We start from the raw sequence: 26,593 nt of genomic DNA on the forward strand, positions 1-26,593 counted from the left end.
AATATTTGACCTAAAACTGTTTTTCTGGTGGTCCGCGCTGTCAATGAAGCTCTCTACCAACACCATTCTTCACATGAGTTGCTTCCTTGCCCCCGATAGTTTAATACACTATCCAGTTTTCACATCCCACATAGTAACTGGGAATACCATAGCATGGATGATCTTTACACTGGTCTCAAAGGACACAGCCTTAAACTTGTCTCATACCCTTTTAAAATCATCTGTGTTACATCTTATGGTAGAGAGTTCAATAGTTTAATGCACTGGTTCTTAACCTTGGGTTACTCAGAAGTTTTGGACTGCAACTCCCAGAAGCCTTCACCACCAACTGTGCTGGCTGGGGTTTCTGGGAGTTGCAGTTCAAAAACATCCGAGTAATAAAGGGTAAGAACCACTGGTTTAATGAATAGTACCTTCGGATCAAAGATCTTAGAACTGTGAGAAAGAAAAAAAAGGGGGGGAATCTGTTCTCAATCCGTTTTCTTTGTAACATGTATAATTACATTATACAAAGAAAACAGAACCAGATCATCCTACTTTAGCCCTATGAGGTTCAGATTGTGGGTTTTGGCAGAACCCACTCAGATCAGTTGGCGAAATGTTTGATGGCCAATCAAACATTTGAGCTTGATGAAAGAGAAAGGTCTTTTTTTGGGGGAAAACCATACATTAGGCACAGTATTTAATAACATTCACCCCATTCCACCCTATTGGATGGATTTCATGCAAGATGCTTCAGTGATTTATCCTTTGGGGCCATAGCAACAGGAATCCGCTCTCCCTTCCTATTTGAAAATGTAATTTATTGACGTGTTTACGAGAAAACAAATTTTGAACCCCAAAGGGTTCAGGAGGGAGAGACGAGCTTCAAAAACACTTAACTGGAAAGGCTGTAATTGTGGTGTTTAGGTAAAGAGATGCCTCTTGGTTGTTAAGCGTGTTGCTTGCTGGCGAAGATGGATCCATCTAGATGCTTTTGATGGATATTTAATAAGGAACAGCATCAGAGTGCTATTTCAGTAGGGGGGAAAACACCCCTCAATCACCCAGCTTAGTCTGCTCTTGTACTTTTAACAGGCTGTCGAGATATTTTCGTTTGAAAAAAGTGCCACGTAAACCATCGGCCAAAGCTTTTAGTGGTATATAGTGGGTAAGCTATAGTTATTTGTTTAAAAGCAAACTGTGCTCTCTGGGTTAAAAATTAAAAACATAAATCCCACCATGGACGTGGAAGAATGATGCCTCAGTATGGCCTGTGACCGAAAGTTCCCTCACATCTTCTCATGTTTGGAAATAAATATGTTTTAATATATATATATATATATATATATATATATATATTTAATAAAACAGTGTTTCCTACATTTGTAGAATAAAATCCCAACAGAATTATACGACACATCTCCATGATCTTGTGCAGAAAACGAACACGAAACAAGAATGGTCCATAGTGTCATCTAAGACCCCATAAAAGCTTTGTAAATAAACACACATTGAAGATGTTTGCAAGAAAGTCTTAATAAACAATGCAAGTTCTTGTTTCAGCAAAATCGTATTATATCTGCCATGGGCTCCATTAAGGTGGCCACATAGAGAGGAGGCCAGGACTCATGTAATTTCAATAATTGTGTGGAAGCAAGAGTGAAAATCTCATGCTTCTGTTTATGTGCCCTCAAGTTGATTCTGACTTATGGTGACCATAATACTTTTTTGGGGGTCTGTGTGGTGTTTACCATTGCCAGCCTCCAGTGAATTTCTGTGGCCAAGTAGAGGTGTTTTCCGAGTCGTCGTCTAAGACCCACTTCCACACACACACCCCTGGCTCAAATAACAATTTATTCTTGAAGACATGCCCTCTTCTACAACTCAGTTACAGGTATAGGAACCCCATCCATCTTGTCATGTGGTTTCTTTAGACCTAACATGAAAACCAAAGGTTGCAAAATAAACAAACTTGCCCAAGCTTGATTGAGTCTATATACAATGAAACTGTATGGGGCATACATCCATTTATGGCATGTGAACACAATCATGGTCACATAGCTATTTTCAAAGACACCCTTGTCCAGCAGGCTGAGGCAAAGAGGCAGTCACGAAAGCAACAAAATCAGGGAGCTGGACGGGGAACAGATTACATTTGTCTTTCAGCGTGGAAGGGATTGTCACTCTCGAATTGGCCTTCTCAGCCACACTAGATGCTGTTCCAAGTTCTCCATACAGAGCACGTTACGATAGTTTTTTGAGACTGAAGGATGCCTAACGTAATTTATTTGCTCAGTTTTCTGTGGTGAGTGTATAATTAGACAGTTGATTGTCCTTGACTGGACCAGATTAAACAGAGTCCCTCTGAAATGCAATAATATGTCACTGGGGCTAACCGTTGGGTCCATGCAGAAGGATGGAGTGGTTTCAGGGTAACAGACCACACCACATGTCAAGCGGCCTATTTAGCTTTTTCCTTCCTTTAAAGGGAAGGAGAAAGGGCCAAGAATGAAAAAGATACTCCTCTGTATATCGCCTTCTGCCTCTCTCTCCATGGGGGAACAGGAGAAAGCTGATTTTTTTTTAAAAAAAACGCAAGTTGCATGCTGCTGAATTGATTCATCACTCATTTGATTCAGCACTCGATTTAAAAGGAGCAAGGATGACGACAATGATGATAATTCTGCCTCCACATATTATTCAGTGGGAGAAAGCTGGATTTTTGTTTTGTTTTGTTGCTGCATCATCCTGTTGACTCTTGTTTATTCTGTGGTCTAAATCAGTGGTTCTTAACCTTTGTTACTCGGATGTTTTTGAACTGCAACTCCCAGAAACCCCAGCCAGCACAGTTGGTGGTGAATGCTTCTGGGAGTTGCAGTCTAAAACTCCTTAGTAACCCAAGGTTAAGAACCAGTGGTCTAAATCAGTGGTTCTCAAAATAAGGTCATAAGAACATAAGAAAAGCCCTGCTGGATCAGGCCAAGGGCCAATCTAGTCCAGCTCCCTGTATCTCACAGTGGCCCCAACAGATGCCTCTGGGAGCACATGAGACAACTAGAGATCTATCTCGTGATACCCCTCCCTTGCATCTGGTCCCCAGATGCCCTTGGTCTGCAATTCCCAGAAGCCTTCACCACTTGCTGTGTTGACCAGGATTTCTGGGAGTTGCAGTCCAAGAACATCTGGGGACCCCAGTATGAGAATCACTGTTCTAAATGACTGCTAGATCCTTTTCATGCATACTGCTGTCAAGCCAGATGTAACCCATTCTGTATTTCTGCACCCAGCCGAACACAGAACTGTACATTTTCCTCTGTTGGAACTTGTTTTGCTTGTATCGTCCAAGTTCTTCTGAGTGCCTGGTTGTGGAGACAGGGAGCAGGAGTTTGAATCTCCCCGTGTCATGTGAGATCACCCAGGGTGTGGGTGGCTGATGAAGGTTACCTGCCCTGCTGCTTGCATAAACTTGGGCAAGATGCGCCATAGCCTCAGAACATCATCAGATTTTTAAACCAGTTCTAAAAACTTTATACTTAGAGAATCATGGACAGATTGCCACAAGCTGGAACCAACTTGGTTGTTGTTGTTTAGTCGTTAAGTTGTGTCCGACTCTTCGTGACCCCATAGACCAGAGCATGCCAGGCCCTCCTGTCTTCCACTGCCTCCCAGAGTTGGGTCAAATTCATGTTGGTCGCGTCAATGACACTGTCCATCCATCTTGTCCTCCGTTGCTCCCTTCTGCTCTTGCCTTCACACTTTCATAACATCAGCATCTTTTCCAGGGAGTCTTCTCTTCTCATGAGATGGCCAAAGTATTGGAGCCTCAGCTTCAGGATCTGTCCTTCCAGTGAGCACTTGGGGTTGATTTCTTTCAAAGTAGATACCAATCAACTTGGTAGCACATAGATAATTAATCCAAACTGTTCACTTCTTGCAAGATTTGATCTGAGTGTTTGCAAGCCACACTGTCTTCTATTTGGCCCATGAGAGACAGTGGCTTGGCCTTTTAGTTATTTCATGGTGATCTAAGTGAGATGAGAACTGGGTAATTTCTAGTCTCCTTGCTCCAGATTCATTCAGATCGGCTAAATCCCCTGGATATTAAACCTATTTCAATGTATTCAGTAAGATGAGTCAATCTTGTTCCATGTTTTCCTATTGGATTTCGTCATATGATTCTGTTAATTCATCCATCAAAGTTAGCATAACAGCTCAAGATGATTTATCCCAAAATATTGACACAGAGGAGTTCTATTACTTTCGAAGTTCTTGGCAGCAGCAGAATTAAATCAAATGAGACTGACTGCTTAACAATCCCCTCGTGAATCTCGTGATTTTAGGAGATTTCCAGGTGAGGCATAACTCCAAAACCCAAAGTCTTTTTGCAAAAGAACTGGGAAGACGCTGTTGCTTGTATTCAAGCCATCACTTCTCCAGAACTGTCAGCATTAAAGATATTGCTTACAAGTTTCCAGCATCCCATGATTCACAGGGGCTGGGGGACCCATGATTTCTCTCTTATAGTCTGTGGGCACAGATGGAGCCTATGTTTGGAGAGTACAGTATTTTGAGGGTGATCCTGTGTAAAAATCCTGTGGATCTATGAGATGCAAGTTTTTGCACCACTGCCAAGCCATGTGCTCGGGGGTCCATGATTTCTGTGTTGTAGCCTATGGGCAACAAGTGAGGCCTATGAGTGGACAGCGATTTTGGGATGATCCTGCAGAAAAATCATGTGGATCCATGAGGATCCATGCGTCATCTTTGCGTTTTTGCACCGCTGCAAAGCCATGCTCTAAACTAAAGGAACCATGAGCTTTGTGGTGTAGTCTGTGGGCGCAAATAGGAATCTATGAGCTGACATTGGTTGAGAGGGGATGACATCTCAAAATCATATGAAATCACGTGAATCTGTAAAGTGGGTTAACTTACTCAAAAGTAAAATGGGTAAACTGTGCTTTGAGATCATTCAAAGCCACAAAGGGAAAACAACAGTAATTTCACAGCTTAAATGAGTGAGCTGCTGTATATATATATATGTGTGTGTGAAATTACTGTTGTTTGAGGGAAGCCACACTACCTCCTTTAGTCTGTTTTACTATTCCAGAGGTTGGGAGCAAGATGCTCCACTGTGCCTCGTTGGCAGGGACCGGACCGGATGATCTATAGGTCCCCTTCCAGCCCTCCACTTTGGAGATTATTATTGGACATGAGAACAAATTCCTGCTCAGCCATGAAAACACTCTGAGGGAGTGGGAAAACCATTCCTTGAATATCTCACATCTTGAAATCTCTGCCGGATTTGCCGTACGTTGGATGTGACTTGATGGGAGATAATACACCCAACGATCGCATGGGCTCATGGAGGGAGATGCTAGAACATGACAATATGGGGGGGATCATGCATGGATGGCGGTTGTTTGTTTTGAACAGAATGATGCTGGTGTGCAAAGCGATACCTTTGCCCCGGGAGCTCACAGGTCTTAGGCTAGGCTGAGGCATGCATCCTTGGGGTCCCAGAGGGAGATGTGAAACTTTCAGCATCATTAGCCAGTGCATGCCTCTACCCTGTATGGATTCCCTCACTGTTTGCAGAGGGAAAAAAAGGAAGGAAGGAAAGGAAAGGAAGAAAGCTGGCAATAGGCCCCTGCTGGAGAGCGAGGAATCTGGCATTTGCCCAGGGATGCTGAACCCTGGCGAAGATCCTGCCCCCTGAGAAAGAATGGGGAATCTCACAGTGAGAAATCCAGGAGAGCTTGGCAGGCTGCTTTTCAAAACGGAATGCCAGTTTGCAGAGACCTTTGGCCTGATCAGGCAAGATTTAAGGGGGGGGGGAAGGAAAAGAGGGAGAAGGGGAGAGAGAGGAAAAAAGAAAAGAAAACAAGATGAAAACTTGTAGCTCCATATTTGGTCAAAATGTTTTCCAGCCAAGAGTCGGCTTCTTGCGGGCTTTCCAAGTGAGAAGCTAGAGAGCCCTTTCTAATTACAGCTGCCCTGACGGCTTGCCATCCTTGCAGATAATTGATTTGGGACCAAAGAACTCCCCGGGGATGATTTCAAAAAAAGAGAATTTGTCTGCTTGAGATCGGCTCTTCTCCCCCCTCCCCCTCCCCCCAAGTGCTTTAGATGAGTGATTAGCCTGTTTCCAAGTTGGCAGCTGTCAGGAATAAAACAGGCAGTGGGTTCTGCTCATGATGGGGAAAGCTCCTGTTTTTTTCGTTTGTTTGTTTGTTTGTTTTTTGAAATCTTAGAATCCTCCCTGCCTACATGGCCATGATTCACCAGGCTTATATTCTGTTATTGATTAACCGTGAGAAACTCTTGATCAAGTGTAGAATGTTTTTCCGAACCTGAGTAGCCAGCTGACCGTAACTCACTGCAACATAGCATTCGGAGGGATTTTTAGACTAGCTAGTCCAGTCTCCGGCTTGATGTAGGAAATCCAGGAGACTGTCCCAACACATAGGCTTCCAGCCTCTGTTCATCCTGTAAATCAAGACCTCCAATTAAGGAGATCTCGTCCCTCTTTATAAGTACAGTGGTGCCTCGCATTACGATGTTAATTCATTCCAGCAAAATCACTGTAGAATGAAAACATCATAATGCGAAAAGAAAAAACCCATTGAAACGCATTAAAGCCCATTTAATGCATTCCAAAGGGCTGTAAACTCACTGTCCAGCGAAGATCGTCCATAGGGTGGCCATTTTCTCTGCCTGTGCAGCGAGGAATCCGTCCTAGAAAACAGAGGGGGGCCATTTTGTTTACCCGGTGGCCATGTTGAAACCACCGATCAGCTGTTGGAAAATCATCGTTTTGTGAAGAATCGGTTCCCGAAGCAGGGAACTGATCATCGCAAAGCGAAATTCCCCCATAGTAAACATTGTTTTGCAATAGCAAAAGCGATCACAAAAAGTTCATTGTAATGCGGTTTCGTTGTTAAACGGGGCAATCGTAAAGTGAGGCACCACTGTAAATGATTCCCAACGATTGGTCTGCCAGATGTTTTTGGACTTCAACTCCCAGAATGCCTGGCTGTGCTTGGGCTTCTGGGAAGCCTCGAACATCTGGAGGACTAAAAAGTGAGAACTACTACCCTGTTTCCCCAAAAATAAGAGCTAACCTTTTTCACCTTTATTGTTGAAACTTAATAAAAATTTACCCAAAAAGTACCCCCCCCCCAAATTTTAACCTTGTCCATGTTTCCACGTATTAATCTTTTTATTTCATTTTAAAATCATATATGGTTTCATTTGTCTTTTAATATTGAACTGATTGTGTTTTAATTGTGTGAATTTTAATGCCGTGAGCCACCTTGGGTCCCTTTGCTGGGAGAAATGCAGCATACAAATAAAACTAATAAAACTAATAAAACTAACAACAACAACAGCAGCAGCAACACCACCAGCAGCAACAACAATAATAACAATAATAACAACAACAATGACAACCACCACCACCACCACCACCACCACCACCACCACCACCACCACCATCATCATCATCATCATCATCATCATCATCATCATCATCATCATCATCATCATCATCATCATCATCTGCCCCTTGAAGCAAGAGAGAAAATAAACCAATATCATGGTGTAGCCATCCATAACGATTCAAATAGGAGGAAATAAATCAGTACTGCTAAAAGTTCTTGGCATGTTTGTCCTGGGATATAAACTACATGACCACGATTCAGTACGACAGAGGAATGTTAAGTATTGGAAGAACTAGAAAACATTTCCCTTATGTGACCAGGGACTTCGTCTCTTTTTTTGCAGCTATATCCCACTACTAAATTAGGCTCAGATCACGTTCCCAGTTACCATCTTAAGAAAAGCTGTTCTCACCCACACAAGGCTGACGTGAAATTGCCCTGGTTAGAAGCTGAATTCATATTTATGGACGTGAAATTGCCCTGGTTAGAAGCTGAATTCATATTTATGGCCGTATCGTTCTCCCAGTCACTTCCTCCTGGTTTGTGGCTATGCATGAAAAGATGGTTTGGTTTTTACTGGAAAGCCACCGTCATCAACATCCCACATCTTTGCTGCGCTGGATGAAAAGCGCTGCCTTCTAACTGTAGATAGCCTGCTCCCTTGTGGTGAGATTTAAGTTGTTCTTCTCACTCTTGTTTCCTGCCCTCCCAGAAGTGAGAAGGCATCTGGACTCGGATGACCTCAGATGCCGGAACTTGAAACAAGGATCTGTTGTCTGCGAGGAAGGCTCTCCTTCCTGTTTGCCCTCTTCTGCTTATAATACCTGGGACGATCTGCTCTAATTCTCTCCACTTCTTGTTTCTCATTGCATCACTGAAATATTTCGACTTCATCCATTTCCTCTGTTTTATAATTTGACTTTGTTAACTTGTCTCTCTGGTCACTCGCTTGATCCAAGACATTCTTAACGGGCAACTATCCATCCATTCTGTAGGTAAGTAAGTTCAGCTTCAATCCAGAGCTTCTGAACTGACCAGCCATGGTGCTTTCTTCTTAGAATCCCTAGGCATGTCCAGAGGTCTAGTTTCCCTATGCTCCAGGGAATCTTAAAGAACTTTGCACCATCATCCAAAACCCGTTTGTTGCTAAATGCCTTCCTGGGAGCTCAGACTATATTGCTATTACAGCAGCTTCACTGGCTACTGATCCATTTCCAGGCACAATTCAAAGTGCTGGTTCTAAACTATAAAGCCCTAAATGGCTTGGGTTCAAGCTATCTCTCCCTTTATGAGCCTGCCTGGGTGTTATTTCTCTCAGTCCTGCCACCATCACAGGTACATTTGGTGGGGGGACATGAGAGAGAGCCTTCTGTGTCCCAGCACCCAGACCTTGGAACTCCCTCCCACAGGAGGCCAGTGCGGCCCCATCTTTGCCATCCTCTGCAAGCAGGTGAAGTTCTTGCTCTTCAGGCAGGCTTTTCCTTAATGACTAAGGCAAGGTAAAGGTTCCCCTTGACATTTAGTCCAGTCATGTCCGACTCTAGGGCACGGTGCTCATCCCCGTCTCCAAGCCATAGAGCCAGCGTTTGTCTGAAGGTAATTTCCATGGACTCGTAGCCAGCGTGACTAGACACGGAACGCCGTGACCTTCCCACCGAGGTGGTCCCTATTTATCTACTCGCATTTGCATGCTTTCGAACTGCTAGGTTGGCAGGAGCTGGGACGAGCGATGGGAGCTCACTCTGCCACGTGGATTTGATCTTATGACTGCAGGTCTTCCGACCTTGCAGCACAGAGGCTTCTGCGGTTTAACCCACAGCGCCACCACGTTGCTTTTCTTAATGACTAGCGACAATAATCAGGATGGTTGATATTTTGTTCCTTCTAAATCTCTTTTTAGTAATTATTTTACCGAACATTTTAAAAAGGATAACATTATCAATTTTTCTTTAATATTTGAATAACTTACTGTTTTTAGCTTTTGATATTGTGTTAATAATTCTGTAAGCCACCTCTGGTGCTTTTTTAAGGAGAAAGGCAGGGTAAAAATAGTTCAAGTAAATAAATCAGAGAAAGAAATAAGGGAGCCTGCATTCCACCATGCAGGATCAGGGCTCTGCAGCTGATGCTCCTTGTGTAGTGCTATTTCTCCTTCCATGTGCCTCCCACTAGCAATAATCTTGCCGGATTTATTCTTCATAGAGAAACAAGCAAAGAAACAGACCCAGTGACGCCGCAAGGACACAGTTTGTGTTTGGATGCGGCCGGCCGCCTTGTTTTGTTTGCCTCCCTGTTGGAAGAAGATACGAGCAACTGGCTCAGCACAAACATGAGCCCGCGGCCTTTGTAAGCGCTGCTCAGGCGGGAATCCAAAAGCGTACAAGACTGAAAGGAAGCAAGGTGATGAGGTAGAAGGACCGAAGGCAGAACAGCCCTGCTGGAAAGGAGTGAGATTCAGGGACCGTATATGCTTCCGGCCTGAGAAAAGAGGAGAAATTGGAAAAAGTTAGTGTGTCACCAGAGTTGAGAACATGGAGGATGAAAGCGGCTGCCGTATACCAGATTAGGCTGTTTTCTCATTTAGCTCAGGGTGAAGCAAGCTGGATGTATGTGTGTGTGTGTGTTAAAGGTCAGTATTGCCTTTTGGGAATCTGCCTTCCCCAAATATGACATTTCCCCTCCCCTCAAAAAACTAAAAGTGATTGGAAATTCATTTTTGGTTCTGAAACATAACACAATGCTAAGCATTCCCTCTTGCCAAGTAACATACTATAGCAGGGCCATGAGCCTCGTTTTAGAGGAGAATGGATCAGTGATTCTCAGGGCTTATTGTTGCTGTAAATATATATATATTTATTGAGGGGAAAGGGGTCCATGTTGCTTCTGGAAGGTACCTGTAGCTCATAAAAGAGTCTCAGGAGCCAAATGTGGCCTGTGGACCGTGTGATTGGTCACCCGCTGAGAATAACAAGGCCATACAACATTAATTTGATTAATCTAAGACTGGGATCCTTTTGATTATTTATGTTGGCCTAAGGACTGTGGCACAAATCATATACTGCCTGGAATCATCCTGAGTACTAAAGGGGTGGTCTGCAAACAAACAATTAATAGTGGTGAATTGTTGCTAGTCAGTGAATTGCTGCTTGCATTCCAGGTCACATGTCAAATCTTGCAGCTGAAGCAAGGAATGGAAGCAAGGGGTGACTTGTTCACTAGCAGCCATTTGCTGCTGTGATTAGCACCACTGCATTTATTCTGGAAGAAACAACCAACAGGATTCTCGACAGGGTTTTGGCCGACCATCTGTTGGGGATACCTGAGCGATGGTTTCCCACATTGGCTGGGAGCTAGAATACTGGAATTCACCATGTTTGTTCCAACACTACAGTTTTAGGATTCTATGCCTTCCTTTATTGATTGGTTTCATGTGGGAAGGGTGTAACATATCTCTCCCTCCCTCAAGTTACGTCTCAGTATAAAGAAAGGAACATTTGCTGGTGTTCTTTTCCTCTCCATAAAGGTAGGGGCCGCATAAAGAGCGCCAGCTAACTATCGCTTAACCTCCCACCTGTGACAGAGTAGCTGATGCAAACAGGTCCCATAAGATGTGGATAATTGGTGAGGTAAAACTGGCATCAACCTGCAAATGTCTAAAGAGGTCGACATGAACATGTTGAATTTACTCCTGGGGAATGCAAGAATGCACATCAGAACTCATGTCAGTAGAATCTAATGCCTGCCCTCCAGGAATGTTAAAATGCTCTCTCTCTCTCTCTCTCTCTCTCTCTCTCTCTCTCTCTCTCTCTCTCTCTCTCAATGTGTGTCAGAAGGCTCATGTAGACCTTTCTTGGCTGGGGTCACTCTACTTTATTCACACCCTCTAGACTTAGGGTGAATAAGTTGAAGAAAGGGTATCATGTATTGCCAGGTGTAGCAAAAAGGAAAACCTTAAATTCTGTCACTTAATTGAAGAGTGTATGTCAAGAAACAATCTTTAAAAAAAATATCAAATGACCACTCATTGAAGACCACATCCTTCTGGAGGTGGGATGGGGGTGGGAAAGTAGAAACATCATGCACCTTAAATTAATTGCACCCATCGTTTGCCTTTAAGTTGTTCCAGAATGTTGCAAACAGATGCCACTTTGGAAGGGGTGGGGAGTGCTATAAATAGCTTAGATGGCGGAAGGGGACCATTTAGCATGATGGGTAGAAAAGAATTTCATTGTACTTCAGATTGCAAGAAGAAGAAGAAGAAGTGGAGCTTGCCTTTGAAAGAAAACGTGCTTGGGAGGTTTATGAGAGAATGATCATACATTTGATATGTGCAAACAGCCAAATTGCAGACAACAGAAAACACACACACTAACATGTTTTCGTTAACAGGGAGGGTGTCCGTGTGAGAAATTTGTGCAAAAATGAATACACCCTTTGGCAATACACTGCCAGCCATTGTGGTGGCGACAGAGCTGTAACTGAGCAATTTTGGGGCTGTCCTGACCTACTGGTTAAACTAAAGTCACATGAAACTGTCTCATTTGGGGAGAGGATGGAGGAAATGGGAGGAACACCAGAGTCTGAGTGTGTCCTGTCCGCATAGGTTCCATGCTGAGCGTCTTGTTTTCTTTGACCTAGGAAGTGGCTGGAGGCTTCATAGGAGCTTGGGGCAGCCAGAGTCATTACCCTCCCAGCTGCAAACTTTAATAATAATAATAATAATTGTATGCCATCAAGTCAATTCTGACATATGGTGACCCTTATCAGGGTTTCCCAGGGAGAGAATACTCAGAAAGCCGCCACTTTCCCCAAAATCCCCAGAGCCGCCACCGCTCCACTACGAAGAGGGACAAAAAAAGAGAACCTTCATTTTAAGGGGAGTGACGAAGTGTAGGATTTTACAGTGACAGAAAGTCAAGAATATGAGATAAGAAGAACACCGTCTAGTTGTCAGGGACAAACAAGGGAACATTTGTGCAGAGTTTGGCATGTGAACAATAACAAATGTTTTATCAGGAACAGCCCTGAGATATCGTTCCCTTCTGTGCTTTTATACCAAGGATTGATTTTTTTTTTTTTTGGACTTATATACCGCCCCATAGTGCTACAAGCACTCTCTGGGCGGTTTACAATTTTAATTATACAGGCTACACATTGCCCCCCCCCCCCAGCAAGCTGGGTACTCATTTTACCGACCTCGGAAGGATGGAAGGCTGAGTCAACCTTGAGCCGGCTACCTGGGATTTGAACCCCAGGTCGTGAGCACAGTTTTAGCTGCAGTACAGCGTTTTAACCACTGCGCCACGAGGCTCTTACTTTATTGATACTTTATTGGAAAAAAAAACTGCACAAAACTGTGTGATCCCATGGGATCCTGTGGCCCTAGCTTTATAGGCCTTTTGTAAGGACGCAAGAAGAGCACTTACATCAATATATATATATATATAAAAACTAAGATCATGGCCACTGGTCCCATCACCTCCTGGCGAATAGAAGGGGAAGATATTGAGGCAGTGACAGATTTTACATTCTTGGGCTCCGTGATCCCTGCAGACGGTGACAACAGCCACAAAATTAAAAGACGCCTGCTTCTTGGGAGGAAAGCAATGACAAACCTTGCCAGCATCTTAAAAAGCAGAGACATCACCTTGCCAACAAAAGTCCAAATAGTCAAAGCTATGGTTTTTCCTGTAGTGATGTATGGAAGTGAGAGCTGGACCATAAAGAAAGCAAACTGCGGAAGAATTGATGCTTTTGAATTGTGGTGCTGGAAGAGGCTCTTGAGAGTTCCCTGGACTGCAAAGAGAACAAACCTATCCATTGTGAAGGAATTCAAACCTGAGTGCTCACTGGAAGGACAGATCCTGAAGTGGAGGCTCCAATCCTTTGGCCATCTCATGAGAAGAGAAGACTCCCTGGAAAAGACCCTGATGTTGGGAAAGAGTGAAGGCAAGAGGAGGGGACAACAGAGGACAAGATGGATGGACAGTGTCATCGAAATGAGCAGCATGAATTTGACTCAACTCTGGGAGGCAGTGGAAGACAGGAGGGCCTGGCGTGCTCTGGTCCATGGGGTCACGAAGAGTCGGACATGACTTAATGACTAAACAACAAAGAAGAGCAGAGCTGGGTTAGACCAGGGCCTGCCTAGTCTACTTTTCCCTTCCCATAGTTCCATTTGTGAAGATGATCACATGTAGGATGACAGTGCTCTATAGCACCTTCTTGGTTGCATTTCCAAGCCAATAAAGCCTGAAAAAGCTCTAATCAACTTGGGTCCAAGACATTTAAAAGACTGTATCTCCCCATGTGAACCTATCTGGATTTTAAGATTATTTGGGGAGGCCTTGGTCTCAATCCTGCCAGCACACAGTGGGGTTTGGGGCAGGACATGATTATGATGTTGGAAGGGCTCTGTGAGGCCATCAAATCCACCCCCTGCTCAATGCAAGGAATCTAACCCAAAATATATCTTACAGAGGGTTGTCTAACGTTCTCTTGAAGGCCTCCAGGGTTGGAGCACTCATTATTTCTTGAAGCAGTTGGTTCCATGAGAGTTGGCCTTTTCTGTCTCTGCTCCCAAGCTGTGGAACTCCATTCCACCGGGCTGGCTAGTGACTTGACACTTCAGGCAGGCTTTTTCCTTCTTATAGCGGGCTTTTAAAGTGGGTCTGTTGTGTCTTTTTAAATTTTGAAATGTGCTTTAACAATAGTTTTAAACCCTTTTTGATGTCCTAGTCTTAACCAGGATATTGGTTTAATTGATTTTTCATATTGGAATAATTCACTGTATTGTTTTAATATGGTCTGTTTTAATATTGTAAGCTGCCTTGGGTCATCCCAAGGATGTCTGGCTCAAGGTCACGGTGGGGTGTGAATAATAAAAATGAAGGTAAATGGATGAGGCATACTACCTCTGAGAAATGTCCTTCTCATGTATACATTCCTATGCGATATCTTCTACACAGGGCATGCAGGCAGCTGGAACATGCTCTTTAATCCCCCCAAAATGCATATTTAGCTTGTTGTAGCTGGGAGTACACCTGAGACATCATTACCTGCAGGTGCAACAGGAAAAGAACAGCAGAAAACAGGGAGGGAGATGGAAGTGGAGGAAAATAGAGAACTGACATATTATCAATGCCCCCTCTGGGCCCTTTCATGCCAGCCTCAGCCAGTGCTTTGAGAAGTTCCTTTTTGACAGGTCCTTGAACCCGCAACACGATGTCCCTACAAGACCATGCTGGCTGGGGGCAATTCTAGGCACTGCTGTCAAAAAAGGAACTTTTGCATGCTCTGAACCTGACTGGCAATAAGGAACACAAAGCCAGCCTTCCCTTCCTTGCTGTGTCACGAGGCAGCCTTTCCCCAAATAACTGGAAGCAAGGATTGTTTTTGTTTCACCACTGCTCATGATGATGGGGGGGGGGGGGAGAGAAAAAAAATCAAACAGCCTTTTACAGATGCTGTTTTTCAAGGGCAGCAAAGATAAACCCCCTGCAAGAGCATCGATGAATATGGAATGAGACCGAAGAGAGGGAGTTTGCCTCTTACTGTAAGGCACACAGACTTACTGTTTGCTTGTCCCCTTTTAGCTCTCTGCGGTTTGCATCCTCGGTGGCATAAATTAAGAGGGATAAAGAGGGGTGTGTGTGTGTGTGTGTATGTGTGTGTGTTTTGCATAGTTGGCCAGTGACGAAATTTAAAAGGCATTTCCAGTGGAGTGGCCAGCTTTGTTCCCTAGTGCAGCCAAAGCCGATGGAATCCACATCAAACAGAGGTGTCTGCAAAGTGAGAAAACATCCCTTGATGCTCACCAGGTGAAAACGTTAATTGGCTTTAATTTGGGACTGTTGGCTGATCCTACCTGATGAATAAGCCAAATTATAACTCTTAACTTCTGCTGGAGGCTGTTGTTTCAAAGCAGCCAGGCAGAGAGAGAAAGAGAGAGGGAGGATTTAGTAGCTTTTTGTAATTGGGAACTTTTTGTTCTGAACAGCAAAAAAATGTAAGATTCCAAACCAAACTGCAAGGATGCTTGAGAACACAGTCTGTAGAGGACTGGGATCATGTCTCTGACATGTACTATTAATTTTGGGACTCTACCTTTGTTCCGCACTACCCATGGTCCAATAAAAGGTATCACCCACCCTGACGTTTGTGAAATTCTCTGTGGCACCTCAAAAATGTTCATACTGTATTCTCTTTTACAGGAGCCTTCAGGAACAGCAGCCTGTTCCTTTAGATATATGAACTCAGTAGACAGACTTCTGAAGAAGTGAGACGTTGCCATGCAAGTTTACGTCAAATAAAATGTGCTGGTCTTTTTAAAGAAGCTTTTATTTTTTTAGGAGAAAGAAGCCTGAATCAGATCAGCCAGTTAATCCTTTAAAAATGTATTTTCACCGTAATAAAATATGATCAGGGGACTAGAAACGAAGACCTAGGAGAAAAGACTGAAAGGACTGGGCGTGTTTAGCCTTGAGAAAAGAAGACGGGCAAGAGATAAGCTTTTCAAATACTGTACTTGAAAGGCTGTTCAATACAGAGGAGGGGCAGGATCTGTTCTCAATCATCCCAGAGTGCAGGACACATAATAATGGGCTCAAGCTACATGAAGCCAGATTTAGGCTGAATGTTAGGAGAAACATACTGTATTTTTCCGTGTATAAGATGCTCCCATGTATAAGACGCCCCCCACATTTCTAATCTAAAATTAAGAAGTCTAAGTGGGGCATAGCAAGTGTAGGGGGGAAAGGGATCAAAGCACTGCAGGATCGCTTTGATCCCTGCTTTCCCCTCCACTTGTTTTTGTTCTCTCCTCAGCTTACTTCCGTGTATAAGACGACCCACAATTTTTAGTCTAAAGATTTAGAAAAAGTATAGTCTTATACACGGAAAAATACGGTAACTTTTAGAGCAGTACAACCAAGGACCTCTGAAGGCAGTGAGCGCGCCAATGCTGGAGGCACTAAAGAGAAAATCGGACCACCATCTTTCAGATCTGCTTTGATTTGGATTCCTTCACTGAGCATGTGGTTGGACTCGATGCTCTTATACTGTAGGTCCTGTCCAACTCCAGGATTCTAGGATCACCTAGTTAAAAACAAATACTGTGCACATTTTTGAACCAGGTTTTCTCCCTGATATTCCAGTTTTCCAGATTGATATTCTAACCCGTCGCCCATGGTGCAAAGCCCGCTTTCTGCAGTTTGAAGCAGAAGAGTCTGTTCTGCCTCCACATTCTCCTTCTGTTGCATAAGATGACCTAGAACTCTTATGTGCATTGTCTGAAAGTCTGCAGTACCAGCCGAGGGTCGCTTGGCTCTTCTCTGTCTAACCTGAGCCTTCTGGACCATTTAACCCTTCAAAATACCCAGCTTTCACAACTGGTACTGGACTTCACATGAGTCTGTGCAGAATCAGGGGGCAGAACATTTACTCTGGAGCGCACAGATTTCCCTGCTTCTGCTCCAGGTTTTAACCAATGTTCTCCTTCTGTGGTCTCTAGCAAGAGGTCCATCCATCGCTGATTCGGTTTCGTTTCTGCCAAGGTGGTTCACAATGAATTCTCAGTGGATTAGAGGTTGCACAATTTGACGTGGTCTCTGCACTAAGGAAGTAGTGGGGACACTTTTCTGGAAAGCATCTCTTGGTGGTTGTGGAGGGGAAAACCCTTAATGGCTCTATCTTCCTTTTCAAAACAAAGGGCAAGACAGTTGTAGAAAATGGGCCATGGTGTGCCATACTGTTTAAACCTCCGTGGTGCTGATAAGAGTGAAACTACCTGTTGGACACGTAGAATAAAACATGTCAGTATTCCTAGGAAGAGCCCCAGGGAAGAAAAGCAAACCCTTTTAAAACCTGAAGCCATTTCTTCTTAATGGCCTTTAATTTCCATGCTCCTATGACAGATATAAAGAAAGCTGACCATAAAGAAAGCTGACCGCTGAAGAACTGATGCTTTTGTATTGTGGTACTGGAGGAGGCTCTTGAGAGTCCCCTGGACTGCGAGGAGAACAAACCTATCCATTCTGAAGGAAATCAACCCCGAGTGCTCACTGGAAGGGACAGATCCTGAAGCCGAGGCTCCAATACTTTGGCCATCTGATGAGAAGACTCCCTGGAAAAGAGCCTGATGTTGGGAAAGTGTGAAGGCAAGAGGAGAAGGAGATGACCGAGGACGAGATGGCTGGACAGTGTCATCGAAGCGACCAACATGAATTTGACCCAACTCCTTGAGGCAGTGGAAGATGGGAGGGCCTGGCGTGCTCTGGTCCATGGGGTCATGTAAAGTCAGACACGACTCACCGACTATACAACAACATTATATGAGATGTGTAATTTCCTTTGTATCTGACAAACTACCAGCCTGTGCTTGAAAATCTGGATTCTGTTTGGTGGAACACTCTTGAAAGTTTGCTTCCCCCTCTCTGGGTAGTCCTTGCCAGAGGGGCTGCCCCGCCCTTTCTTTGTGGATAAGAATAAGAACAAATATCCAATTGTCGTGACAGTTTAGGCAACACGTTTTGCTCCTTCAATTTGCTGTGCTTCTGCCTATGTTAACTATACTCAATTATGCCTAATGATGAAGTGTTCTCTTTTGAAATGGCACCATTAGGACACTTATACCCAAAGAAAACATGTTTTCTTTGGATAGTCGGTGCCCTCCTTCACATGTCTGAGATCCTGAAATGTTCCATGTTGCTTTGAAGCTGTAAAAGCACTGCATTTAGCCGTTTTCCTGCCTCCCTCCATACTTTGGCCTTCAGCTTTGTAAGGAGGAATTGATCATGCTAGAAAGGGTACCGTTTCCATTCCTTTCTTAAACACAAAAGGAAGCAACTTAAGGTTTTTTATGTAGGAGTATGAGCTACAGTTGCTTCCCCCACCCCACCCTCACTCCAAGGTGTTTTAAATATGGATAGCTGGCTGATGAGCCGGGGTTGGGAGTTCGATTCCCACGGTCCCTCTATGACAGGGGCTGGACTTAATGATGCAGAGGGTCCCTTCTTGTTCTGAAGTTTTAAAATGATAATTTCCTGCTTCTTCATTCCCAACTTTAGGGGTTATAAGGGACTTTTAAAGCCTGAATTCAGAGAGAGAGATAGTGGTGGCTAGCACTAGAGAGTGGGTGGTGGGGATGATGGTTCCTCATCTGCCTCTTGTACTCTACCATCTGTGGCAACCACCTCAGTCTCACTGCAGGGCAGCCTGGCCTTGTTAATCTTTTTTATTTTATTTTAAAAATTTATTGCACAATTATATAAAAGGCTAATAATAAGAAATGATCCCAGCAGATGCTTTCTGCAGAGTTTCATAGGGATCTGTAGATTGTTGCTCATTTTTCTCCATCTACTTGGGCATACACCATAAATGAGGAACCTGTCACTTCATTGTCATTCAACTTTATTTGTTCCTTGGCTCTTCAATCTTCTTGCATTAAGCCCTCAACAAGAGCCACATCCTGAACAGGTTTATACCAACTATTTACTGATAAGTCATTGCCATCTTTCCATGTTCTAAACAGCTCTTGTCTTGCCAATAAAAAGGTTAATAAGTCCTTATGTAACAGTTCTACATTTTGTTCTGGAAACAAATTAAGTTGGGCTAACAACGGATTGTCTGACCGCTGAAGAATTGATACTTTTCAATTGTGGTGCTAGAGGAGACTCTTGAGAGTCCCCTGGACTACAAAGAGAACAAACCTATTCATTTTGAAAGAAATCAACCCTAGAAGGACAGATCCTGAAGCAGAGGCTCCAATGCTTTGGTCATCTCAGGAGAAGATAAGACTCCCTGGAAAAGACCCTGTTGTTGGGAAAATGTGAAGGCAGGAGGAGAAGGGGACGACAGAGGACGAGAGGGTTGGACAGGGTCATCAAAGCGACCAACATGACTTTGACCCAACTCTGGGAGGCAGTGGAAGACAGGAGGGCTTGGCGTGCTCTGGTCCATGGGATCATGAAGAGTCGGACACGACTTAATGACTAAACAATAATAACCGCAACTGAACACTAAGGGATGATAATCGGAAGCTAGCATGATTTAAGAGGTTGCTTGGAGGTGCTAAGGACTGACAATGTTTGTATGACCATTGCATCATGGTCTTCCAGAGTGTGACGGATGATTGTGTGCTTCTTGTGCTTATGCCACCATCTTCTGGCTTGGAATATGGGCAAGCAAAGATTTAATCAGACACGACTTAATGACTAACAAGAACAAACAACAGATTGAAAGAGATATGTTGGCCTGGAATATTTTCCAGTTCAGCATGGGTCATGGCTACAAGCTAGGATGTGGCCACCACATATGGTAAAATGTCCCAACATTACCTTAGTGTCTCCAACATAGACTTCAGGATTTCCAGACAAATGTGCCAATGTAACTGGGGCCCAATGTATGCAAGACACAATTTTAATTGTTGTTTCACTCGTATCAGAAGAGATAAAAGGGTTTTGACCCTGTTGATCTCAAAGGTGGTGCAAGATTTGTTGTGTTGTGTTTTTCAGTCATACAACCTGTTAGGGATGGCATGTGGACAATTCTGCATGTGCAACATGCCCCTCATGGCTGACCTGTGGTACCTGCAAGAAAGAAAAAGGGATTTCAGGTCCAGTAGACTGTTTTGGAGAGTGTAAGTGCCATGGAAGTTGTTCACAGTATTTATTTTGCTCTCCCTAGAGCTCACTTGAGATATTGTGATAATGATCCTTCTGCTTCTTGTACTGCCTGATTTCCATATTGTTGCGCGTGTCAGTATTTTACAAGTGCTGATTAAAACATTGATGTATGTCTCCAATTCATCTCTGCCAAGCAATTCAGATGAGAAACAGGCTTGTAATCAACCAGGGCAACCGAACAAGATCTACAACCTTCTGATCATAAAATCAATGTGATGTAGGCTTCATCGGCCTCAGTGCATCTATTTTGGATCACCTTCCGATTATGCTTGTATTTTCCATTCCCTCCTACAAAGAAAGGACTGTGAAGGATTAGAGAACAGAAAAATAAAGACCATGGAGATTTTGCCACCCACTTTGGAGCAAATGGGCTGCCATCTGCATCATGCAGTCTAGACATCTGTAGCAAGGCAGACCAATCAAAGGGATGGTTTAAACTTGAGCAGAGAATCGGAGAACTATTGACCTGAAAGGGTCCCATGAGGCCATTGAGTCCAACCCCCCGCTTAATCAAAGCAAATCTTAGAGTTGGCTGTCCAATATTCCCTTGAATGCCCAGTGTTAATGTATTTATTTATTGTATAGGGTGCCTTTCTCCTGATAAGGGGACCTAAGGCAATGTTGGAATGCTCACTACCTCCCAAAGTAATTGGTTCTATTGTCATACTGCTCTAACAGTTAAGAAGTTTGATGTCTCTCCCGAGATATTCTTCAGCCGTCCTTTTACCTTCTCAAGTGGAGAACAACCACTGTGTCTTCAGCCTAATATATAGAGATACATATAAAGTGAAACTTACACACTCAGCAAGGATTCGTTCAATCTAACATTGACCTTTTGAAGACTGCATTTAGCTACAGACCTCACGACCACAATATCTAGCCTAATGTGCGGTTGACTTTTTCCCTCTCTCTTTGACCAATTTTTTGGTGCCCTCAGCCAAGGGGATGGACAATCTCCATGCTTGTGGCTGCTAAATTTCAGACTTCCTGGATCCCCAGAGGGCTGCCTCAGGCCCCCAAAAACAAAACAGCTCCATTTGGGTTTTTATTGGGAGTTAAAATGTGTGGATGCAGTGTGTTTTAAAGGAAAACGGGAAATGCTTTGGTTTTTTTTTTTTTTGCAGGAGGTGGTCTGAGCTGTAAAGAGATTGTCCAGAGGCTTCACATATGGTGTGTGTGTGTTGGGGTTTTTTTCATGTCTCCCACAGGCAGAAGGCTACTGCCCATGACCTTGCTCAATGAATTCTGGGGAACTTGGGAGCTCACACACTTCAGTTGCATTTTGGTTGGAGATTTGATTCGTTTCTTACTTCCAACAGCATTGTTTGTGTGCTTTTTAGAGAATGATTCTTCGTTGCCCTCTGTAAATAGGCATCAGTCTGGCTATTTAACTAGAACGTTGGCATCGGGCACTCTTCCCAGAAGCCTTGCAGGTAAATCAGCAAAGGCGTCTGTCCAGGGTCCTGAAATAAGCACTGAAAGAAAGAACGGTTGGATTCTCTCTCTCTCTCTCTCTCTCTCTCTCTCTTTTTCACTTCTCCAGATGAACACTGATTCAGCATTTTGCACTGTCCACCAAACAACAAATGGAAAAGGGTGTTTGTTTGTCCACCAAACAGCATATAAAATGCTTGGTTGTTGTTTTTGCCATAACAGTCTAACTGAGTCATTCACAACCTTCTTTTGACCAGGCTAAAAATGGGCATGAACCAACACAATGGCAGCTCATGATAGTTCATGATTTGTCAGTGTCCATGAACCATGAACCATACCATTTCTTTTTAAAAAATGAACTGGTTTGGGGTTTGTTTGTTCATTTTCTAAATGAAGGAGGGGCTTTCTGTGCAGCTCAGCTATAAGGGTTTCACAACCTGCACCCCCTTCACGAGCTCTGGTGCCTACTTTAATTGCTCAGGGCCTTCTTCTCCCCTCCACCATGGCTGCACTGCCTAGCCAAGTAGGACAGTAGACTGTCTGGGATCTACTACCTGCCCCAGTGCTTCCTGGGAGACTTAGGGTATTGTGGGAAGTGTAGTTCTTTATGGGTTCCCACATACCCTGAGCTTCCATCTCAGTTGGGCAGCAAGAGTGGCGGCAGGGGGAGGAGGTCTGGAACGAGAAAATAGGTGCTGGGTCCCATGAAGAGGGGTTTTCCAGGGGAGGGCAAGAAAGTGAAGTGAAACACCAACAATGAAAAAGCCTGTGAAAGGGGGCTTTTCCAGGACCAAAAAAAAATATTGGCATTTCATTTCACTTTCGAAAGCACAGTTCCCTGAACTGCCAACAAAACGAACCACGAAGCGGCTCGGTTTGTGGGTTGTTTGTGGTTCATGGATCATTTTGTGCCCTTCTCTAGCCACAGCCGTAAACACAACATGAAAGAAATATATTGGCACAATCAAGAGTGTTTAAGTTGCATAGCAAACCTTATAAGGTGGTGTGCGAAGTGGTGAGCATTCCAGCGCTGGAGGCATTCGAGAGAAATTTAAACAACCCTCTGTCAGATCTGCTTTGATTTTGATCCCTGCCTTGAGCAGGGGTTGGACTCGAAGGCTTTCTAGAGTCCCTTTCCAACTCTATGATTCTATCAACTAGTGTGTTTTTTTTAAAAACTTTCTGCTGGCTCCAATTACTGTAGAGGTTTTCCAAAGCTTACTGCCATGCAGGTGATTAGTGACATTAGTCTGTGAGGAGTCACAACATGCAAGTTGAGAAGGCTCACCTTTCCCTCCACAGCTGCAAATAGTCCCTGGTCTGCAACTGTACTTTTAAAATTCCTTTCATTGTTTGACAAGCCAGGAAGCTCATGTAGCAGGTGAGGGGTGGACTGGACAGGACAGTAAAGCTCCTTGGGCTGCTCCCAACTTGCTGGATAGAGATTGCCCACCTATTCTCTACACAGTACAATGCAGAGGTACTTGTAAGAGCCTTTGGGCTCACCTACAGCAACTGAACACTAAGGGATGATAATCAGAAGCTGACATGATTTAAGAGGTTGCTTGGAGGTGCTATGGACTGACGATGTTTGTATGAGCCTCGTATCATGGTCTAACAGAGTGTGACGGATAATTTTGTGCTTCTTGTGCTGATGTCACAGTCTTCTGGCTTGGAAGATGGGCAAGCATAGATTTAATTAAAAAACGGATGACAACGTTGTGGTTAGTGAAATGCAGCATGGGCACTTCAGGGAAACCGGTGAAAAGATGAGGATAATTCATTAAGAGCCACCTGCATGGGTGATGCTAGGATGCCAGCCAAATCTTTAGAGTCGGCATGAAGCTATGCGTTGCCAGTAAGTCGTCTCTCAACAGCAGAGCACTGTGTGGAGAAAAAGATATTCTGTTGACTCCCAGAGATCCTATAGTACAGAACATGATGCCTAGGATATTGCCGGGCGCCAGGTCCTGAACAGATCCAGAATAGCTCTCAAGTGTTCTCTCTGATATGCTCTTGAATTTGGCCCACTTGAATCCATGGAACTTATGGAGGAGCTGACTCTCTAAATCTGTGTGGATTCAGTGGGCCTCCTCTAGTGCAATTTCCTGTGCTGAGCCACAAGATGTTGGCCACTGTCTATAGCAATTTGGAAGACTGAGTTATACAACATAACTTACATAACTTACATAACGACATCGCCTAGAGTGGTCTAATACGATCAGATAGGCGGGATAGAAATAAAATAAATAAATAAAATAAATAAAATAAATATGAGTGTACCACCAGCCACCTTATTTCTCCAGTATTTTAAGGAGCATCTATGACTTTTCACTATTGTATCTGTTGTTTCAATAAATGTTAAATTTGGTATGGTTCAGGCTTAAGGGTCATTCTTCCCCACAGTACAACTGTGGGGACAGAGAACCTCTTTTTCACCTGCAGCCCTCTCTGGCACTGACAATATTGCTCCAAAGAAGGGGTACAGCACACTAGAGCATACTCTTAGCATCTACTCAGAAATGGTCCGCTGTTCCATTCTTCTAAGGGGTAACCCTAGGACTGGGCAGCTGGCTGGCTTTTCTTCTGTGAGGCACAGAAAGGTATTGAACTCAGGATCTCTAGCTTAGATGCCACCTACCCAACCCATTGAGACATTGATATTGGATCTATTGGTACCATTTTAAGACCAGGATCTGTTGCTAGTCCCAACCAGAGTCGACCCATTGACTAAAAGGATCTAAATCAGTGTTGGCTTACCATTCATCATTTGAGTCAATGGATCTACTATAACTGGGACTAGCAATAGAATATTGGCCAGCGTTAGACACTAACCTAGAAAAAGGTTTGCATGCAGTTCTATGGCTACAAGTGGCTCCCCCTATGTAGCTGCTGGATAGCTCAGTGGCTTATGTCTCTGACTGTCGAGTTAGAGGTTGGGAGTTCAATTCCCCACTGTGCCTCCTTGACAGGCGCTGGACTTGATGATCCATAGGTTTTTCCCCCAGCTCTGCAGTTCAAAGGTTTTTCTTATTATTATCATGGAACATTACTTATCTTTGTCTCTCTACCACTGCTATAGCGCCTCTCAGCCTTGACATTTTTTTTTAAAAAAATACATGAATTATGAACTGGCCAATAGGGAGGTTGCTAATAAGGATGCTTGGCAGCCTCTTTATCTCCATGTCTGCTATGATTGATTGTCCTTTATTACACACACAAGCCAGGATGGATGAAAATAAAGCAAAGATGTACTAAACAGAAGGGCACTGAACAGCTCCTGAAATCATGGCTTCATTTCAAATAGTCTTAGAAAATCGATCAGACATTTCACTCCAAATACAAGTGTTTGCTAAAGGTAAGCATATATTGTTTTTTGGACCATTTCCAAATCAGGATGCATGGATATGCAATGGGGCTTTGGGCAAATATTCCTATGGTGGCTTACACAGTTATTTCTAGGAGTTTCCTCTAACTAAGCAAACCTGTTGGAAATCAATAAATCAGGACTAGGGTTGGGATTAGGATAAGGGATATGCATTCATCTCGGGCTCTTAAATATTAAAGCAGAAGAGTCTGGGCCAAACCTATGAAGAACAAAGACAGCATGTGTTGCCGATTGAATGAATGCTGAAGAGTGTCTCCCACCAGGACAAGACTGTAGCTGGAAGTAACTCAATAGACTTCAGAGCAAAGTAGGAAGATCAAAGAATAATCAAGTAAAACGGGGTGACTTGGATGGAGGACAAATTTTATGTCACTGTGGAGAAATTCAACCAGGGCAGCATGCATTTACGTGCATGCAATTTATGCCCCACCACATACACAAAATAAGATTTAGCAAGTGGCTGAGATAATGCTATTGAAATAACCCGCTTCTGGCAGTCTAATTATCTTCACATTTTAATTTGTTCTTAATTTTAACTTAGGTTCATAGACATTCATAATTTAAAGTTGTGCAATGCTGTGATATGAGTAGAGAAAGATAACCAGCTATGGTGATTCAGGGATTTCACTGCTTTACCATTTTCTACCTTTGGAGTTTTGCAAGCCATACGTATCTTTCCTCCCTGAGTCTTAAAAGGTCCCTTTCCATTTTTAATGCTGGCCAAAATCCTATTAGCTATGTCTGCTGGTGTAACGTGATTGGCATAAGTCTCAGCTGTAAACTGCTGCAAGTTAAGAAGTCTGAGGATCAGTTGCCTTTGCCCACCAGTCATGTGATGACCAATTCCTAGGCTGGACTGAGGAATTCTGGGAGATAGAGTCCAAATAGATAACATTTCTGGTCTCTGTGCAACATCTCTAAAGTCTCTTGGGTATTAGTATTAATTACAGGGATGTGGTGGCACTGCGGGCTAAACCGCAGAAGCCTGTGCCACAGGGTCAGAAGACCAAGCAGTCATAAGATCGAATCCATACGACGGAGTGAGCGCCCGTCGCTTGTCCCAGCTCCCACCAACCTCACGGTTCGAAAGCATGCAAATGCAAGTAGATAAATAGGGACCACCTCGGTGGGAAGGAAACAGCGTTCCGTGTCTAAGTCGCACTGGCCATGTGACCACGGAAGATTGTCTTCGGACAAAATGCTGGCTCTGTGGCTTGGAAACGGGGATGAGCACCGCCCCCTAGAGTCAGACACGACTGGACAAAAAAAAATTGTCAAGGGGAACCTTTTACCTTTATATTAATTACAATATGAATGATTGTGTATTAATTATCACCCACAGTGTGTTGTACGAGATGGAGTGAAGGGCTAGGACTCAGGAGATCTCACTTCAAATCCCTTTTCATCCATGGAAACTCATGGAGGGTGTAGAACTGGTAAACCATTCTTCAAATATCTCACCTTCAAAGCCCTGTTGGGGTCGCTCTTGAGTCAGTTCTGACTTGACAGCGCAAAATAACTAACAGATGAATCACCTTGGCCAAAATCCAATTGCATATTTACGCTGGTGGAAGGGCAATGGCACAATTCATGGGGGCAAATTGCCCCTAACTGAGACGTCTCTGCTTGCATTCTGCACTGCATATCAGTCAGGTGGTTTGGCACAT

The 26,593-nt window shown here is 43.8% G+C and overlaps 1 protein-coding gene across 1 annotated transcript in view; it reads right to left on the bottom strand.

The window, feature by feature from the left end:
- LKAAEAR1 (LKAAEAR motif containing 1) overlaps positions 1 to 15,016 on the bottom strand; it is a 35,033-nt gene extending 20,017 nt beyond the window's left edge. Inside the window, exon 1 of the mRNA XM_072996718.2 lies at positions 14,996 to 15,016. The gene's annotated coding sequence lies outside the window, so the exon portion shown is untranslated. The remainder of the gene's footprint in view (positions 1 to 14,995) is intronic.
- Positions 15,017 to 26,593: the final 11,577 nt, after the last annotated feature.

This window comes from Pogona vitticeps, chromosome 4, assembly GCF_051106095.1.
Source record: "Pogona vitticeps strain Pit_001003342236 chromosome 4, PviZW2.1, whole genome shotgun sequence".
NCBI lineage: Eukaryota > Metazoa > Chordata > Lepidosauria > Squamata > Agamidae > Pogona > Pogona vitticeps.